At 34.1% G+C, this 5,553-nt stretch overlaps 1 protein-coding gene across 1 annotated transcript in view; it reads right to left on the bottom strand.

The window, feature by feature from the left end:
• The window catches only part of LOC126971804 (PIH1 domain-containing protein 1-like), a 57,952-nt gene that overhangs the window by 34,113 nt on the left and 18,286 nt on the right, over positions 1-5,553 (bottom strand). The gene's annotated exons all lie outside the window — the stretch shown is intronic.

Below are 5,553 nucleotides of genomic sequence, written 5' to 3'. Positions count from 1 at the left end.
TCTTGTTTTATTTTTTTCTCCATAGCTAATTTTGTACCTAGATATTTACAGCTAGCTAAATTGTATTCTTGATGTTTTTTGCCCAAGGACCCAGAGTCCTTGTGACGAACGCAGAAGGATGTGATAGGTTTCGATCACATGATGATAAGGTGCTTTTGTAATAGATTAAATAGAAGTATGAAATCTAGTTTCTTTAATTACATTTTGGGCTTACTTAACAGGCGACAGTCGTCGGCTACAGATCGACAAAGGTCTCAAATAATCCAAGGTCCCAATGATCTCCACGGCGATTGGTCCTCCTGACTTATTTTTGACTTATATGCAAATTTTTTCTTTTAAGTTTTTTTTACTTAACAGAAAGACCAAGTCCGGACAATCTGATGGTAAATAATCACCGCATCATGCCGTCCTCCAACACCCAGAGCACGGCAGTTTTGCCGGCCTTTAGATATGGTGGGTTGTAACGTAGTGGCACCAATCACCGACAAGGACCAATGATCGACGGGTTTTTTTGTATTTCAAGAAAATAAGAGTAGGAAATTGATTTTCTAATATGGCCACTCTATATCATAGACTATATGCTTCCTGCTGCCATCTAGTGACACTTGAAGGAAATCCGCTATTTTCTCTAAAAATGGCCGTGTGAGATCTGAGTCTGGCTAGTGTTCCTCTTCAAACAAAGGCATTTCTAAGCGGAATCTTTAGGAAAGTAAGTACAATGTTTTGTTCATTATCTTGACGTGTTAAAACTTATGTTAATTGGTGTTTTTTACAGCATGTTATGAGGATTATAGTAACGATTTTCGTTGTAACTAAAGTTTAGAGGTTATTTTTTTCGACTTAAAATGCTGATTTCGTTTACTGGTTCTCATAAATTGACTTCCTCCAATTATCGACAAGTGTCAATAATATTTTTTTTTATAATTTTTATTTTATTAAGATTATATTGTCCTTTGGTTTTTCGTGAACTGTTAGATATTTTTAATCAGTTGATCAAAGTATAGTTACCAGTAATCCACACGATGTCGATTATTGGAGTTACAATGTGTCGATAATTGGTTCTTGCAGATGGCTCCGAGAAAAAACTACACTTCCGATCAAATAGAGAAAGCAATTGAGGCTGTAAGTAATGGTGAAAAGATTGCAGTGGTTGCGCAACGTTTCGGAGTATCTAGGATTACGCTTCATGACACAATAACTGGAAAAACTCCAATAGATTGCACCATGGGGCCAAGTACTATTTTGACGAAATTCAAAGTAGATATTCTGGAAAGATGTTTAGTAACGTGGTCTGAAAAATATATTCCACTTACTAAGGATTCTCTACTGTGCAAAAAAATATTATTAATTAAAACAGGCCAAAACTATTTACTAATAATAGGCCTGGTAAAAAATGTTTTCAGTCGTTCATCAAAAGGGATCCAAACTTGTCACAGAGGGTACCAAATAACTGACCTAGAGCTCGAAATAACGTGTTTGAGACTAACATCAAGACCTGGTTTAATGAAATAGAAAGTTATTTGGATGAACATAACTTCAAAACTATTCTAAACAATCCACACAGGTCATTTAATACAGACGAAAGCGCGTTTTTTTTGTCGCCCAAACCTGATCATGTAATCGACAAAAAAGGAGAGAAACACCTATATAGTAGCTGTGGGGATGATAAGGACAATCTTACCGTCCGAAATGCAGCCGGAGACCTTGCCCCTCCTATGATCGTTTTTAAGTATGAACGAATTGCGTCGTCCATTGCTACCAGTGTTCCATTGTTCGATGACTGGGCAAAAGGTAAGTCGGAGAGTGGATGGATGTGCAGCAGCACATTCTATGAATTTTACTCGTTGAGGATGTCCACAAATCACACCTCACGCTACACTTATCTAATTTTTGATCCCAAAATGGCATTGAGATCTTTGTTCTATACCCAAACTCTACACATCTTTATAACAGTAACAGGTTTAGCTTGGAAAGAGTATTACGAGAAGAAAGCGGCTGAGAAAAATAGAAAACAACAAGAAAAAGGAAGAAAGAGCAAAAAAGAGAATAGAAAATTTTAAATTAAAGGAACAGTTAGCCAAAGATAAGAAAAATAAAACTTACAAAATAAAAACAGCTAAAACAAAAGTTAAAAGAAAGACGATTATTCCAGAAGAATTGACTTCAGACTCCAATATGGAGGTTTCGTACGCTGAAAGTGATGTTAGTTATGATGAGCCTAATTCTTTAGGCTCAGACTTAGAGAATTTACTTTTACGTACCACATTTACATCTTCAAATGCCATTAAATTAAAGGAAAACAAGAAGTATACAATTGGATGTTTCGTAATAATTACATATGAAGGGGAATATTTTCCAGGCAAGGTTGAAAGCTTGAGAAAAGACGTAACCTTAACACCTTTTTTAGAGTTTGTACTCTAAAAAAGGTGTTTACAGGTTTAGGTACAAATACATTTTGAGATATTATACTTAAAACATAGATTACCAGATAATATAGTCGAACACTGGGTGACGATAACTGGTAATTGTCGGTAACTGGGTGTTGACTAGTGGAGTGCTAATGTCGAAAATTTGAGATATTAAAAATACATATTTTTTTTTTATTTATTACTCATCTGCATCATATTTTAAAATTTAGATTTATATCTCAAGGACATATTTTACCGTATTCAATATCAATTTTGTTTTGAAACATGATAAAAATATTTTTAATTTTAGAAAGAAAAACATGAACTTCTAAGTGTCGATTATTGGTGCCATTACGTTACAATCTTCCATTCGTTCTAATTCGCTTTGCTATTCTTACCAATAATTTCGGAGGAAACTACAAAACTTAATCGATAGAAAATGGTAATTTTAACACACTCTACTTGCATTTACTTACATAGGTATATTACTTTGCATAATATTTAATTTTATGAACCTACGTTATATAAAATACTTCTAAAATACTTAACTAAAATAGTACGAAGAGGAAGGTTTTTTATATTTTATTTAAGGGCTTTTATACCTATGTAGGTACATATTATTGTCAGCCCTATTATAATCTAAGTATATAATGTACACTCAAACAATAGAAAAACAAAATTCTTAACCTAACAAAATAATAATACAAACAGAAAAGAACTAAAAAAAAATTAACTACCTACTTCTATTACTATCTACTACTCGGCTGAGTCGAGTTAGTAAGTCTTGTGGTGCAATGTATATATGCTTTTACAACAAGATCCCAGAAAATATTCAAAACAAAAGTATAAAGATATTCAAAAGAATTGTTAAGAAACGTTTGTGTGGTAAATGCTACTAAAACATAAATAACTTACCTACTTAATGATGCCACAGATTGGGAATGAAGCGACCGCCCTCAGGCTATTACATCATAAGTATAATTGTAATACCATATTACTTTGTAAACATATTTTTTGGTGAAAAAACAAGCCCGCCGAGTTTGTTGTGCCCATTCTTCTCTGGTCTACGGCATTCTTTTTGGAATGGGTTGTAGTTTTTGACTTTCAATAAATGAAGTTACGGTGGTCTAATACTGCTTTGATAAATTAGTTCACGTACATTATTCTATTCGATATTCTACTAGAATTTATCTGGTATTATTTAATTAAGGCAATGTATAGGTGAATAAACCCATTCGTTCATTTACCTGCCTATAAATATTAGGACAGCTGGCGCCATTTTCACGCAACTACTTATTTACTTACCCAGGTATTTGTAAAACCAATGTGAGAAGGTCAAAATTATTTAGATTTAAATTCGCATGATGACACAAGAAAGAATTAAGTACCTAAGTACACCTTGGTACCCATAAGACTGTAAAACCTTTTAATTTGTTTTTATACTTCCATTGCTAGTACCTGAATGACTATATAAGTTTGTTCGTATTCTACCATCAGTGTTCTACTGTAAAAAAGCGAACATTTACTGAGGAACCTAGTGTAGATATAGCTTTGGTCTCTTTAAAATACCACGCGGGATTAAATAAGTACTAGACCCTTTTTTTCCATATACCTATCTAGGGTATTTCCTTTAATCGAGTACCTATATTGAAAAATGATTTAAATATTCGTAGAAAATTTATTGAAGTAGGCGTTACTTTGCGGATATTCATAATTATTATCCAAATGATTTGAGTAGTGATGGGTAGGACACGATTTGAAAATGAGTTTGTAAGAGTAGCCTCTTTTTTGCACTGAGGCAGTACAATGTCCTACTTCAAATGAGGCGAGGCGTACTGAAGCGAGGCGACACTTTTGAAGTTACGAGTACAAATATGACATTTGATGTTATTGCAGCCGGAACGAACGACATAGTAATGTTATTATGTAGGCAAATAAAAATATATAACAAATTTATAGTAAATTTTAAGTATAGGTAAGTAAATATATAATAAAAATAATAATAAAAAATTTATTTAATAAACTGTGATTTTAATGTTATTCCATTTAACAAAATTTAATTTTTCGTTATTTATTGTGCATTTTTTTTAATTGTTTTGTAGCATGCCACTCGCTCCCTCACTCTCTCACAGTATACAACTACACACTATAGTGTTACAGAGTGAGTACTGACTACTGAGTAGTTGAGTAGTGAGAGCGCGTCACGCGACTACCGCGACATAAAATTTGAAGCAGTACAATTTTAAATTTCGAGCCGCTCTTACATTTTGACGTCACTACGTCCACGTCCTACTCAACACTAGATTTGAGTCAGTTAGTTCAGTATCGTGCCAGATTTTGGCGAAACAACACGTCCTGAGGATGCCACGTGTAGAGGCGTAACACGTGTCGAATTGTTTAAAGACAAATATTGGCGGAATTAACACTAAAGAAAACTCAAATCATTTGGTTAAATTTTCGTCTTTTAATGTATTTTGTTTTGAGCTGATGGTCTTCTAACCCATCTAAATAAAAAATATATTGAGTACTTTTCTATTCAAATTTTTGCTTGATGAACGATTCTTGTAACAAATCTTAAGTTAGACAAAAAGACGTAAGTATAAACTTTATTTATCGTGCCTCATTCACCTGAAGAATCTGTTAAGATAATGCATACGTCTAGATAGGCCAGGCTTATTAATTTAGTGTGCGTGACGATCTGCTGCGTCTTAAACTCGCGATTTGTATGTCACTTTGTGTTAGTGTGCGTGCATTATTGCTCAACGTAAAGGTTAACTGTCAAAATCAAATTCGAAATGATCTAAGGTGTATGGATCATGACTTTTCTGGAACTAGGAATCAGTAGGTATGCGTTGTACTTTTAAGAATGGTGTTGCTTTACGAAGGGAAGTTTTCTAGAAGGTGTAGCGTAGGTACGAAGAGAATGGAAGCCATTTGAGGAGACCTTTAAATGGCAGCCCCAGGTATACTAGTGCCAATTAAATGCAGTTGAAGTCCAGGACCAGCTTCTTTAGACCGGAAGGACTACATTAGGGACAGTACAGTCAAAATAAGACTTGCTAAAGCAAATCTGAACCCCAAAGACCAGCAAGTGGACCCAAACTTGAGAGAGAGCATCGAGTAGTGAGACTGTGATGAGTATAAT

The sequence above is a fragment of the Leptidea sinapis genome, chromosome 24 (genome assembly GCF_905404315.1).
Source record: "Leptidea sinapis chromosome 24, ilLepSina1.1, whole genome shotgun sequence".
In the NCBI taxonomy this organism is placed as follows: domain Eukaryota; kingdom Metazoa; phylum Arthropoda; class Insecta; order Lepidoptera; family Pieridae; genus Leptidea; species Leptidea sinapis.
Note: the sequence above shows the minus strand (reverse complement) of the source record. Positions and strands in the feature narration are given on the sequence as shown.